Source organism: Macrobrachium nipponense, chromosome 11 (assembly GCF_015104395.2).
Source record: "Macrobrachium nipponense isolate FS-2020 chromosome 11, ASM1510439v2, whole genome shotgun sequence".
Taxonomy (NCBI): Eukaryota; Metazoa; Arthropoda; class Malacostraca; order Decapoda; family Palaemonidae; genus Macrobrachium; species Macrobrachium nipponense.
Genome location: NC_061087.1, coordinates 73,313,620 through 73,329,496, shown reverse-complemented (window position 1 = coordinate 73,329,496; position 15,877 = coordinate 73,313,620). Strand labels below are relative to the sequence as shown.

Sequence of the window (15,877 nt, the reverse complement as noted above, 5' to 3'; positions counted from 1 at the left end):
TCAGGAGCAAAATGTTGTTATAGGCCAAGGTATAATCTAAGAACAACAGCAAAAACAAGAGAGCACATCACATAGCTTTGCAATGTAAAATTACTCACCCTGGTCTCCGCTCGAGATTTTCACCTATTCCAGTATGGCTCTCGAGGTACTCCATGATACTCCTGCTGAAGGTCATGCCCATAAAGGCGAAGATTCTCTTGGTCTCCTCAATTGGCTTATCGACTAAATCTTCATATCGAACTCTGAGATACCTAGAGGGAAAATATTAAGGTTATTTCTTCCAATTTTACGGTACCTGTCCTCAGGTCTGAATGCTTCAAGATGAAGTCTTCAATAAACGCCGTTCGTTTTGTGAAAGCATCTGGGTAGTCTAGTTAGACTATAGAAATGCAATGCGAATAAGGGATTGAAGGAATCATTAATTATGCATCTCGAAGGCATCACATCTTTCCATGTAAAGCATACAAGGTCATGCATGATAATAATGAAAATAATTTTCAGAAACCTCGTGACTCTCTCTCTCTCTCTCTCTCTCTCTCTTCTCTCTCTCTCTCTCTCCTCTCTCTCTCTCTCTCTCTCTCTCTCCTCTCTCATATGACTGTCTGGGCCAGTCAAACAGGTGTCAGCTCGCATATCAGCTCCTACCACAGCTTAATATTTCAGTCTTCAATACGAAAACTATAAATTTAGACGCCATTTGTATTCCCCTAGACTTACTCTCACATCTCGTTTCCTTTTCAGACCTCTCTCATCACACTGTCAATCAAAATGCTAAACTACCATTCAAACAACAAACTTGGCCCAGGCCTCACTTTTATACTGCATAACTGGCACTCTTCCGTCAACATTGTCGTATTCCTAAACAAACTTTGCTTTAATTACATTAACATTGAATTGGTCTTTATGGATAGCCATCTTAACGAGACATCTTCATCCCTCTACACCACATCTTTAGTAATACTATCATAACTATTCTTTAGGACAATGAATGTCTCACGGATTTGTTTAAACTTTGCTTTCAAGCATCGCACGCAACTGCTTTGTGAAAAACTCTTCATAGCTCCGTCCCTACGAGTCCCTATCATGCTTCACTATCAAGTACACCAACTTATGTTACATTTCTGTAATCTGTACTATCACCCGTAGCACATTCTCCTTACAAAGATAGATAATTGTTCCTCTAACCCATTTCTTTGGAACTCTACTCATTCAGAGATACTTTAAGCATTGTTCAGCTTGCGTATTACACTATTACCACGCATCGTTTAACTGACTTCCATAGACGAAAAATTCCTTTGAAAATCTTCTACAATCATTCTAAATTTTAAAGTTAGTTTTCCAGCTCAGCCACCGTTCATATTTGCTTGTTTTCCATTTTCTATTTCCCTCAAGTACAACACATCTTCTGTCCTAAGATTAACTTTAAACAATCACATTTCCATGTTCAATAAACCTGACATGCCATTCGCTCACCAAGTGCTACATATTTATTGTTTCTTCTCGCTTGCCCGTAACTACAAGGCCTTTTGTTGATCCAATTATCCTTATTCTTATATTTTACACGATCCTGATAAGCGCCTTATCCCGTTATATCTTAATTCTAGACCGTTTTTATTCATCACTTCTTTGTGTACTATATTTACCTGTATTGTATTCATACCCTCTTACGGGACCATCTTCCTCCTAAAGAAGCTATTTTTGTTTTCTTCTTTTTTATTTACCAGTTCTTCCTTCAGTCACCTTTACATCCATCAGTTTCTTCTTTCTTCTACTCTGCTCTTGCAAATAGACTAATAAACTCTTTCCCTTACCGCTTTGTCTCCCCCGTATATGATTATGAATCTTTACTGTTTGAAACTGTACACTCCCAACATAAGCCTCCTGTAATCATCATATTAACGAAGTGTATACGCCCTAGCCGACATGGGGCTGCTCGGCCAATCAACCCGGAAAAACAAGGACGTAGGAATGAGGTCATTTCTTTTTGCAAATCATCAGAGGAGGACGAATGATATTGAAAAAGTTTCGTGAATTTCGGAAAAGTACCCAATCAAATTTATTTCTTTTGTCCGCGGTCAAACTTCAAAGGTCTTTGATGTGGGACGTTTTCTGTAATGCACGGCACATTGCATAAGGGGAACTAAAACAAAGTTCGTTAGACGCGGTAGCAGTGTAATTTTTAGTTACTTTTGAATTAATTTGCTTATATCATTCAGATCCCTTCTAAACAGACTATTGATTTCGATATAATTCTTCACGTAAAGGCTAAAAGAATATGTAAAATGGGAAATAAAAAAACAACGGAAAAAAATTAAAAAAAATAAAAAAAAAATTTCAACTCATGGGGTAAAACTAAAAACGGCGCCAAATATAATTCTTCATGTAAAGGCTAAATGAATATGTGAAATGGAATAAAAAAAAAAACGGAAAAAAATTATATTTCACTCATGGGGTACTGCGGCGCCAAATATATCTCTAGAATCAACACAGAAATCAATATAAGAAGCTATTGAAGCTAAGTATAGAGTTTAGGCCAAAGACCAAGCACTGGGACCTTTGAAGTCATTCAGAGCTGAAAAGGAAATTGAGAGTAGGCAGGTTTGAAAGGTGTAACAGGAGGAAAACCTCGCAGTTGCATCATGAAATAATTGTTAAGAGAGGATGGTTACCGAGATGGGAGAGAGAATATGAATAGAGGTGCAATAAAAGGAATGAAAGGCGTTGGAGCTAGGGGTCGAACGATGCTGCAAAGAAGCCTTAGTAATGCATAAGTGCACCCAGTGAGGTGCACTGACGGCACTAACCCCCTACGGAGTATAAGAAGCTATTATACACATGCAGTTAAGACTAATGTAGAACCTAATTAACGCCACAAGAATTACCATTTCAAATTAAATAACAATGTATAAAAAGTAATATATTTGCTTTAAACTCAATTGTAACTGCAGGATGGCCGAGCGGTCCCAGACACCCCGATCAGTTCGTTCTTCTCAGATGATTTGCAGAAAGGGAGATGACGTCATTCGTTGTTCCCACTTATCTTCAGTAACTCCATCTGCGCCATTTCTTTCTGTCACCTATTTCTGCATTAAAATTTCCAATAAGGTCATCCCGCCTATATTTATATGTCCACGTAGGCACAGATTGAGGCTTTCCAATGTATGTGCATGTGTGCTTGTGTCTCTGTTCCTTTTAATGTAAAGCATACATTATTGAAATACAATTATGAAGGTATAAACGTAGTCTAGAACAGTGGTTCTTAACCCGAGGGTCGCGACCCAATGTTGGGTCGATAAACCATTTCAATGGGCCCCCAAGGGTTATAACTTTAAAGGCTTATTATTTTCCCAATTATCTTATTCTAACTATTATTATTAGAGAAAATGTTGTATTGAGAATACATATTTCATTAATAGAGATATGAATAATTTTGCTTTTCGTCCTCCAGTGTTAAATCATAGCCTAATTATACATTTAATTTCATATCTTGAAACAAAACCTTTTTGATTTTCTTTATGATAGTTAATGCATTGTTTCTTTCTCATGGATTATTGTTATGTAGATGTGCTACTTGCATTAATGGAAATCCCTGCATATAATTTTCGCTTCTGTAACACGTTTTCATAAGCATAATTATATAACAAGATGATGGCATGGGTCGCCATGATTAATTTGGACAAGGTTTTTGGCCACTGCCATAAAAGGTTAAAAATCACTGGTCTAGAGAAATCTGCTGTTAATTAAAAAGAAACTGGCAGTCAATAGGTGAACATGTAAGGCCATCCTCATCAAGGATGGAGAGAGAAAATTTTTTTGGGATCGACTTTAAAGAAAATGCTGCTCAGCTGCGCTTGATTCGAATCTCCGGAGAGAGAGAGAGAGAGAGAGAGAGAGAGAGAGAGAGAGAGAGAGAGAGAGAGAGAGAGAATCGCTGTCTGAGAGGCGGATACGTTCCGCTGCTTTCATCCCACGAAAAAGTCGCCGAAATTGTAGCAGATATCAGCATCATCGACGCCAATAGCGGATGCAATAAACGGATTGAAGCTGGTTAAATTAACGCCCCTTTTTTTCCTGCTTGCTTTTGGTGCGTAATACTAGGCTTTTAGAAAAGAAGCTAAAAAACAAAAGAATTTCAACTATTTCGAGATGGAATGCATATCCTGAAACTATTCACTGCCCGAAAACGTTTCAAATAAATGTTATATTCATCGCAGAGGTGTATATTCCTTTAGGCGCCCTTTCCTCGCGTGAGAAGAGACAACTGTTCCTGAACTGGAACTGGACATCCAGTGCAGTCATTTTTTTTCTTTCCTGTCGAAATTGAGCGGAAAAGAGAACACCGTGGGAAAAAATGTAATCTCTCAGCGTGCTGAGAAAGTTAAAAATATAAATATACACTGACTAGACGCAAAGAGATGAAGAAGCAACAGAAAACATTAAATTTAAATTGAAAAAAATTGATGATACAAAGAAATGAAGTAATTTCAGCCTTAGAAACTGTAGCTAAAACATAGAAAGAAAAACTGAGAGCAACGAGAATAGGAATGAAGTCTATCCTCATTAAAAACAAGGAAATGAAATAGCTAAAACTGCACAAGCAATGACAGAAGTTCAAGGAATTGGAAATAAAAACAATTGTTGAAAGTTGCCAGATAACGAGTCGCTTTCTGGTTTAAAAAGTCAGACGGACAATCCTCGTTAGCGTGAAATAGCTCTGGACATAAACGCTGGCTTTCCCTGCTGATAATGAGCTGAAATATGCAACTGGGTAACCTGGCATAAAAGAACGAGAATTCTATGAATCCTAATCGTGGAAGGCGCTGGGAATTGGATTCTTGTCGAATTTCATTACTACTTTCAGCACGTAACGGTAAAAATTTTAAGTGCTTTGAAATTTTTTTTATTTCATCATCCACATAACCTCTTAGAATACTGGGAATCTGGGTCTTTTCGTCTTTATCTAGTAAATTTCAATTCCATAACATAGGGAAAGCTAATGCCGGTATTGTATAAAAGGAATATATAAATATATACATATTCTTGCTTATTTAGATATTCATCTCTCCAGACCATTAGTCAGGAATTTGAATTTCATGGGGGCTGGAGGAGACCCCATTAGGGGAGGACGAAACGCAAGTGTCCTACCTCAATATCGCACAGTATTGGGAGGGGCAGAAAGCCTTTAGGGCAAAAGGACAGGTCCTAACAGAAAGAGATCTATTTCCCTATGACACTTGTGCTGTCCATTATTTGCTTCTTTCAGAGAGTGCCATTCTGTGCTCGCCACCATGGAAATGGCAGAAATAAGTATGTTACATTGGATGTGCAGAGTGACAAGCAGAGACAAGAGAAGGAATGACTTCATAAGAGGGACGGTGAAAGTTACAGAAATATCACAGAACCATAAACATGGAAGGGCCCAGAACAAGGAGGAGAGGTAGACCAAAAATGAGATGGAGAGACACAGTTAACAGGGACATGTGGGAGAAGAACGTGAGTGAGGTTATGGTGCATGATTGCAGAAGATGGAGAAGACTAATAACAAACAGCGACCCCATATCAAGATGGGAAAAGCTGAAGATAAAGAAGAAAGTAACGCTCGAGTGTTGTCAGCCGCCATTTCAAATCAGTTTCACTCATAGGTTTGCCAACAAGCGAAGTCCCCCGGTTCCACTTTGGATCGTTCCCTCACTGAACGAAATTCCATTTCTTTTTGGAGGCTAACGTAAAACCTAATGTGTAAAAATTTTTTTATAGTAAATTGAAACCCTTTCCACCATTTAATTTGCCATGATGGGAACTAGGTATTAAGTTACGTGAATTCTGACAGTGAATTTACCAGTAACTTATTGTAATTCCCCAAAGTAAATTCATAAGAGTAAATTAGAGTAATTTCAATCCAAGCAACGAGTACGCTCTGAGAGAGAGAGAGAAAGAGAGATAGAGAGAGAGAGAGAGAACTCTAATATTCTCACATCATAATCAAATGAAGTTAATAAGGGCAGCGTATAAAATAAAAAGCAAGTATTGGAAGATAAACTCATTAATTCATAAAGCCAAGGGAAATAACTTTTTTTCATTTACACCCAAAACTGATTTTTTAGATCCCCATCCATTCTTCCCTTTTACTCATTCACACTAGAGGACAAACTTGTGTATGCGCCCGTGTTCATTGTACTGGTCTCCAATACCTATTTTCATATTAAGTGCTTCAGCCACCGGAGTGAGCTTTCGTGCGTTTTTAAGAACCACGGCCTAGGATAGAACAGGTCAGCCAGCGAGCAGCTTTGGCTGTGAATCACCAATACTGTGACATCACGCGCCCTGGTCTAACACACATACGTAGTTAGCCAAAACAAAGTTTTAGTTTGCTACCAATAAGGTAAACAACTCCACTTGCTGTGTGCTCATATATCTTTTTATTCATTCATGCATTCTATCATTGATAATGCCAAATAACTGCGCGGTATTTGTCTGTTCTAATATACTTGAAAAACCGAAAACCTCGAATATAAAATACCATCGTCTTCCACAAACTAAACCATATATAGACAGCTCCTTTAGGACAATTAGTATATATTATAGGGAGCATTATAACTATGTCAATCAGAGCAGATGGAATGCTCCGACAGTGTTGGTGTGTTTAAAAAGACACAGGGTGTGGTAAACACTAGTAGGCACATTCCAAAATGTTGGTAAACAGAAGCGTTCTTGAATAACGAGAAAATCTAGGCTGGACAATCTGGGTGGCTTGCACGGGGGCATGCAAGCTGACCTGGGACGGTGCCATGTGATCTATATGTCACAAGGGAGTGACGGAAAGAAGCTTCTAGAGCAATTGGGTTTTTGCGTACGTGTGTGTATCTAAAGGGGTCAAGAGGGGACAATATAATGAGGTACCCAACAAAAAGGTGTATGATTCTGGCAGTAACTTGTGTTTGGGGAACAGCTGCCATGGAAGGCGCATGGTTTGCCAGTAAAGGCGAGGCGTCTTAGTATTTGAGTGATGGGCCATTTTATCATTTCCATTGAACATGTTTTATTGAACATTTTCCAAATGCACTGTCCGAAGCCCATAATTATGTAAAGTGGAGGAGAATGAAATAAGGATATTTGTAGGGGAACTGCTATAGATCTAAGGTAGCAAAATTCGGCCTGAGAGGGGGCCAACTGGAATTGGTGTTGACAATGAGATACAATTATATAATTAGTTTGCTTCGCACAAGGATTTTTAGCTATCTTCTTATCTTAAAAGTTTTTATTATTTGGGGAAATAATTTGTACGTGTCCTTATATGTATCTATTCTTGATAGGGAAACTTAGAACATCTTCCACCTTTTGATTGGGTGCTTGAACCGAGACAAACTATTCTGCACTTTTCTTTCTTTGCAAGTCTATTTGGCACTAGGGAAATTTTACATGAGTTCAATATTGCCACTGGTGCCCGATCAACACTTCACACTGTCTATATGCTGTGGTCACCTCCTTCACACCCAACTTCTCACTTCAACCCCCTTCTCACTTTTCTCCCCCTTTCTCTACTTTATTCTTCCCCACTCTCTGCTTTCTTCTTCCCCATTCTCTGCTTTCTTTTCTCCTACTCTCTGCTTTCTTCTCTGCTGTCTTCCCTATGTCGAGCCTTCTTATTTCGGGTGTCATCTTCTTGGCACTGCCCTTAGGTTCTTGATTTGGCTCTGGGTGTGGCATCTTCTGAAAGAACCCTTATGTCTGAGTGGCTATTGCCCTTTCTTCAAAACGCCTTCCTGTCATCTTTCTTGTAGAAACTGGTAAGCCTCTCATTTGTAAACACCTCCTTGTCCATGCCCAGGTTCTTGAGGGTGTGTCTTCGTAGCCATTGGTTATATAGGCCTCACAGGACATACTTGTAGGCTGGCACTGTTGAATTGATTGGTTAAAACCATAGGCCTATCCTTGGAAAGGGTGGAGTTAAGAATTTTACACGTTCCCCCTTTTGAACAAAGAAACATTGAGTTTTCCTTTGTAATATTAAGCAGAAGGCCCACGAGATGGTCTAACCCAGATTAATTCACGGCTCTTGAACGAGTCAGAAATGTCAGGAAAGCTGTAGCGTCGATTAATTTTCTGTAGTGGAGGTGACATAGGTCTTCGGGAGATATAAACCATATTCCGAGGTTTCAAATTTCCTGGGTACCTGGGTGTCAAGCTTGAGTGTGTAAAAGGTTTCTTCTTGCATTTCAGGTACGTCGTTATCCTTAAAATCATTATTTCGTTCTTCTTTTCCTATTCCCTCTTTTCTTATTATTCGTGCATTTTCTAAGTCTTTATATGCTGACGCATTCTTATAATAATTTCCTTGATCCTATAACATATTTTTTGACAGACAGCGATGATTTCGGTCATGACAGACTGTGACATTTATTGGGATATTCAGTATGATGAGAAATTCAATTTTCCATTTTCTTATTTGCTAGAAGTAAGGTAAGTCACGCCCTTAACTTCCTTAATTCATTTCTTTTTTGTCCTGTTAAGTTTGGGAATAAAATTTGTGTATTTTGACAGATCATGAGTTTTGTTTAGCCTTAGCTAATTTATACTGTACCTACTCACAAGGGGAGACTGACACAACAATGATAAATAGTGACTTTCAAGAGGTAGGTGTCTTTTTTTTTTTGTCTTTGAGGGGGGGAAGAGTGGTGGTAGCGTAATTATGCATAATTAAGTGTAATTAATTAAGTAAACACGCCTGCAGAGAGTCTGGTTTAAGCAATTAAAATAGGCTTCAAGAGGTAGGTTTATCAGGCAAATCGGCAATTTTTGACTTATGACGGATGAAATGCAAGCAGTAAGGGTGACAACTAATTATTTAAGCCAGTATTGAGTGACATTCACAGTGGTCAGAAGTGTCACGGGATGCGAATAGGAATTTTGAGTCATGCACTAATTAGCAATGGATAATGAGTGTTTTAGACCGCTATGATAGTTCGGACAGAGAAAAGAGAAAAAACGTAAGTTTTCATTTGTTTTCTCTTTCTCTTTTGGGAGACGGTGATTCAGTGATTTTTTTTGCTTGGGTATTTATGATTAGGTGTATTACAGTTGGGGTTGAAAGGGAACAAACTGAGTTGATAGGGAGTGTGATTTTATTATTTTCCTCTTCCTTTTCCTTCCTTATGTAATTGAACACGTTTATATTGACTTCACTGGGGGTTGGTCATATGGAGTAAATATACGTGTCTGATGCATTTAATTCTTTTTTAGTTATTACATACACGCATACATACAACTGGTGTTTGTGGGCAGGGAAAGTATTAATACTTCATTTCCGCTGCGGCAGCATTTTAAGTCTAAAGATAGCAAGTGGGAGTTCCGAGTGTCAGCAAATTTGCCTGTATTGCCTTTTGCATCCTTCTTTTTCTTTCCTCATCTTTCTTCGCCTATAGTGTTCAGATGACTTGGCCATTTTTTCTTCCTGACCTTCAAACGGTGACCAGCTGATTGAATAACCTTGACTGTGCATGTGGATGACGTTGGTCTTTTTACCCCCGCAGGATTTTTTTTCTTTGCTTCTAGGTTCGGTTTGTTTTGGGGATAATTATTTTTGGGAATATTTTTTTTGTTGGTTTGTTTTATCTTAAAAAAGGGGAAATAGATATCTTATTCTCCTATTTCTCCGAGCTCTCTTTTGGCAACTTAGAGGTATCGAGTCTTGAATACCTGGAGTTTCTTTAATTTAGACAGAATGACGGAAGAGAACGATGATAAGACTCTGGAACAACAATTGCATCAAGGATTCGTCTGTTTCAAGGCATCATGGACGGAGTTCTTTCTGAACCAGTACAGATTTTCATTGAGGGCGTAAATGCCAAAGGAATTAAAAACAACGCAGAGGCGTTCAGGGAAGCCAAAGCCTTGTTGGATTTGAATAGAGGAGACTTGGAACATGGCTGCCATAGCTTTCAGTATACTAAATACCATACTTGGATGGAGCTCCAAGCTTTTCTCAGGACCGCCTGAGGAGTGAGGAGATATGGTCCACTGTTTGAAAGGGTTTTATAAGACAGGAAAGGCCAGAGGTAAAATATTGAATATAGTCCTTGGTTTTTAAATTCAGAGGGAGAATTGATAGAGAAATTGAAAAAATTCCATTGGGTAAATATAAACACTATCTCCCTTGACAATTTCCACCAGTTGTTGCATTTTTTCTGGCTTTTTCATGTCGTCCCCAACATCATTGTAGATACCTTTGATAAGAAGATTGAACCTATGTCAGATGAGGCATTCATTTATTCTCAGGTCTGGAAACACATGTCGAAATGTCCCACAGTTGATAACACATTTTTTAATGAAACCTCCCAATGAGCCCAACACACAGGGATTTAGGTGTTCCTTCCCCTCGATTGTATGCCAAAGTGGATAATAATAATAGGGGATCTACAGGTCCAATGTAACAGCTCTGTTGCTTTAATTGTAATAGGCAGGGGCATACCAAGAAGCACTGCCAAGTAAGGTATTATGGGGTGTGTAAAAGCTTTGATAACTTTTGGTGGTCCTGTCTGTTCCAGAAATGGTGTAATGCAAGACATGCACCCCAGAATTTTGGTAGTCCAAATAGGAAAACTCCCAAAGGAGGGTAACCAAATGGACCTAGAGGTCGGCAACATTTTTGAAAACTGATCATCAAAAGGGAAAGGGGTGAATTGCACTTGCCATTATGCATTCATGGGAGATGCTCCAGAGCCAAAGCCAGTCGTAAAAGAAACCTTAGGTAGGTTTGGGATCCCAATTTTAACAAATACGGGAGTTTCGGTTAATTTAATGGACTATGAAATATATCACTCCATGTTTCTCTTAGTGTCCTCTGAAACCTTGGTAGAGACGGTGTGTGATGTCCAGGCACATGAATTGAATATTGCAGGTTCCATAAAGGCGTGTTTCTCCCTAGGTGTTAGTGGAACCATTTTTAGTCATGAAATGGGTTGCCTTGGGCAACAGACTTTTGTTGGTCCATTCTGCATGTGGAAGAAAAAGGATATCAGTCCATACAGGTGTTGGGGGTGTAAAAGTTGGGGTACCTGGTGTTTTTATTCAGTATGTGGGTATACATGAAATGGAGATGAATAATGTTGTAAGTGATAATGATCTTAAAATAGGTGCTACTGATACTAATATGAGGGTTATTGAAGGCCATGTGGAGGATACTTATATAAATATGGGGGATATTCATGAGGATGTGGAACAAGGGGTGAATAACCAGTTACAAGAGGATTTTGGGTATAATGGCCAGGAGAACAATTTAAATAAAGGGGTTCTGTTAGGGATGTTACTTTAAATCTAGATATGATGACTGGTGAAAGTTAGGGTGAAAGAGGCGAAAATGCCAAAATAGGTGTGTATAATTGAGGGTAGCGAAAAGCTAAAAGGTGCTGTTAGTATGGTGTCTGTAAACAGGGTATCAAATACAGGGGTCACATGGGTGGAATTATTGAACTGTAATGACACAGTTATGAAGTATCAGTAGGATACTTATGTTGTAGACCTCCAATATTGGAGTGATTATAGTAGTTCAGTGGTTATTGTAGAACAGAAAAATGAGTTTTGGGAGGCAGAAATACTAATGAGGAGGAAAATATTTCGGGATCATTTAGCTAATGAAGATTACAAGGACCATATAGGAGATTTAAGCGAGATTTTGGTAGAATTTGGTGGTATAGTTGCTTTGAAAGGGGATAAGTTAGGTCTAACTAAGGTATTAGAGCACAAGGTGAATCTTGAGGAGGGGACCAAACGAATTTTTGTTCCATCATATAAGATTCCTTTCAAGATTAGGGAACAGGTAGAATAAAAGATCAACAAGTCGGAAGAAGAGGGCATTATTAGGAGACTTAGGGTAGCTGGTTTGAAAATTAAGATAGCCAAATGTGATAAATAGAAGCAGACTGCATATCTAGGTCATGTCATATCTAAAGAGGGAGTTCGAGTAAATGACGATAAAGTCAAAGCAATTGCAGATTTTTCTGTTCCTAAGACAAAGTAATAGGTCAGGTCATATCTGGGTATGGCAGTTTTTTTTCCACAGGTTTGTGAAGATTTTTCTATTATCTCAGCTCCATTAACAGACTCACAGTTTTCTTGGGGCGAGTCACATCAGTTAGCTGTTCAGAAAGTTAAAGATGCATTAATGAATCCCCTGTCCTGAAATTTCCTGATTTCAGGGTACCTTTCACACTAGTGACAGATGCCAGTCACGATAGAATAGATGATTACCTTATGCAGAAATTTGAGGATAAATTGAACCCAGTAGCCTACTACATGGAAGAAAAAATTGAAATTTTAATATCATGTTGGTCAATCAAGCAAAGATTTAGATGTACGAATAAAGCAGCATATGTATTCAGTTCGGACAACCCAGACTTCAAATGTACTATTTATCCATCTGAGCAAAAAATCTTATTGTATAAATTGGGGCAATAGCTCTGTAATTGCTAGGGCTAATGATTATGTTTAAAGAAATTACTAGGATCACCAATTATACAAATCACAAAAAAAAAACCTAAATCATAGTCTGGTATTGTACCATTTGGACCTGTATATTTGTAAAATGTTTATGAAGGACCTTAAAATAAATGAATTAACTAGTAATTAATTAGACCCTCATGTTATTAGTTATTATTTTTTTCTCTCTCTTTCATGCTCGCTATATTTATATTTATGTTCGTTTTTCGCTCATTGTCTGAACATTTTTGTAAATTTCGTGTTACTAAAACAAAGTGTATTGTTTTTCGAATTAAATTGCCTTTGACCAGTGTGTTTGACCGCACCGCTCTTAAATCCTTAATGTAGCCTTCGAGATTTTACTAAATTTGTACTGTCCAGTCGTGCATGCCTGTTTGTTTTTGAACTGTATTGTTTTTTAAGTAAATTACCTGTGACCACGTGTGGTGGCTGCTTTTAAATCTTTAATCTAGTTTATGGGCATTTTTTTCTTTTTTTAAAGTGAATTGGGACCTTTTGCTAATCCAGTAATGTCCATTTGTAAATGCTTATCTGCACTGTTTCTATTTGTTCTTGCCTATAGTAAGGGGGTACACTGAGACCGAAAGATCTCAGCAGTTCCATTTTTTCATTTTCCTATGTGGCATTACCTTTATATATATATATATATATATATATATATATATATATATATATATATATATATATATATATTATAATACATATATAGGGAAACTGCTATTGAAGTAAGATTAACAGAGACGAGGACTATGGAGAAAACGATTCACAGAGCCATTCATGGTCATTAATTCTTCTGGTAATGACCAATAAGATGAGAGGGGACAGACGTGAGATTGTCATTTGCGTTGTGTATTAATAATAAGGAAATGATATAGAAGCAGAATATAGTTTTGATGCTTTAGTGCAGATGGAATGGAATGGAATATAAAATTTAGCCCAAAGGCAAAATAGTGGGACTTATGAGGTTATTCAGCGTTGAAAGGAAAATTGAGAGCAAGAAGGTTTGAAAGGTATAACAAGAAGAAAACCTCGCAGTTGCTTTGTTAAACAAAGAAAGAGACTATGAACGGAGGCATAGTAAAAGGAATGAAAGAGGTTGCAGCTAGGGGCCAAAGATAAGCTGCAAACAACCTTAAATAACGCCTATAGTGCATGGTGTGAGGTGCACTGACGGTACTAACCCCCTATAGGATCATTTTAGATGAATAGCAACTGCACAAAACTGTAGCGCCATAATTTATATGAAAGACCAGAAGCCTTAGCCGAAACTGACATTCATTTTATGGAGAGTAATTTGGACTAAATTTCTACCCAGACTTCCACAACACAAACACAAACACAAACACACACACACACACACACGCACACACACAAATACTCTTTGGAAATCAACTGGAAAACACACCATTTCTGAAGAATAACCTTGTTGTAGGAGGTATCTAAAATTGTTTTAATCTTTGTTTGACTGCACAACAATATGAAGCTAATTCTATTTTTCATAAGTCAAATGAAACACATAATATCTCTTACTCACATTTTCAAACTGTAAACGAGCAAACCATCGAACAAGAAGTAACTAAGACTTTGGAATTTGTCAAATATTCCCTGTTTCACTGTTAAAAAGTTACCATCGATTTCTCCAGACTTCCTCATATTTCAAGTTTTATTCCTAAGGCGATGGAAAACAAAAGAAGGCAAAAAGTATTGTGACCAATGAGGAAAAAAGGACCATGACTTGCCGCAGTGGTGATGAAGATTGCACGCAGATTCTTGGGAATAACACGGCGTTACTTGTGGATAGGACGTGAAGAGGCAACCTTTTAGTGAAGCATAAGTAAATAAGTTTGGATTATGTTAGGTGTACTATACACACTGAAAGCCCATAGCTCGAATCTCTTACAGTGAATAGAACAGAGGGATTCTAGGGCAGCAGAGCAATTTCTCATAAAGCGTTAGAGGCAATGTTACTACATCGCTAAAATAATTCTACCATCTCCTAAGCGGTAGTCTTGCCCGTTTAAATTAATGAGCAGGGATTAGTTACATCAAGAGGAACGAAAAATGTGGGATTATCAATTATACATGTACAGACACACACACACATATATATGTGTGTATATATGTGTATATATATATATATATATATATATATATATATATATATATATATATATATATATATTATAGTTCTTGCAGCCTCGTACCATGCATTTACTTTAAAAAATCGGAAATTGTAAAGAATCATGCATTTTAGGTTTTGTATGTGCTCGTTTTGGTGCAAATAGGAGGATATTAATGGTAATTCATTTGTTTAAGGAGCTGGATGTTTTTGCCTAAGGAGGGTATGATGCCTGCGTTATCGGGCATACCTCGATTGGTTAAGTACAAATGAACATGGCAGGAGTAGAAATTATGATACTGATTTTATATCGACCAGAATTTGAGAAAAAATAAGGAAAGGAAGAGATACTTTTTGAGAGAGTTTGAGTCTGCGCTATGCTAGGTTTGACGAATATGGATGAGGGGTTGTGAAAGGTATTTTCAGTGCAGGGAGAGAGAGAGAGAGAGAGAGAGAGAGAGAGAGAGAGAGAGAGAGAGAGAGAGAGAGACATCATTCATGGAATAAATGAGAATGAGGAGAGTTTTGCGGAAATATTTTTGGGAATTCTTATGTAGGTGCACTACGGAATGAGAAAGTTTTGGGAAACAATCCTTGAGATTATCTGTTAGTTTAGAGATGGTATAGCAGGCTGATGGATATAATGATGGGAAGGGTCAATGGCTAATGGTATATTTGATTATTGTTTGAGATGAAACAAAAGTTGTGAAGGGATATTCAAGTTGAAGAAGTGTTGGAAGTATAGTCTTGATGGTCATCAAGAGAAGTGAATATGGTAAAATGTCTCTTATTAGCCACTCAAGTTGAAAGAGTACATAGTATGTATAAAATTCCTGGTTGGGGTTAAGCAGTCAGAAGGAAGCGTTTTGATATTAGGAAGGTGGGAAGAGGGAATGAAAACAATGAGCAGTGGGATGAGGAAATGAGAAGCTTGGTGAAGGAAAAATCTATTGAGGGTGCAAATGCTAAACAGAGAATATTAGGACTGAATTGATGCAAAGGCAATGTGGGAGACTGAGAAAAATAAACGGTCTTATTATGGAAATGAAGTATATGTTGGAGTCTGAAGGTGGAAGAATGACTGGATTAGTATAAAAATATAGTTGAAACAAGGGTGTGTTATGTATCAATGGCAATATAATGCCTTTAAGGAAGGAGTGATGTGAGAAGTAGGTTTTAAATTGGGTGATAATGTGGAGCATAGAATAATTGAAGTTTACAGACAATACGGCACTAATGGGATGGTTAATGGAAGTTTTAGAA

The 15,877-nt window shown here is 37.8% G+C and overlaps 1 pseudogene; it reads right to left on the bottom strand.

Moving 5' to 3' along the window:
- Positions 1–15,877, bottom strand: part of LOC135206583 (uncharacterized) — a 302,401-nt pseudogene that overhangs the window by 1,129 nt on the left and 285,395 nt on the right.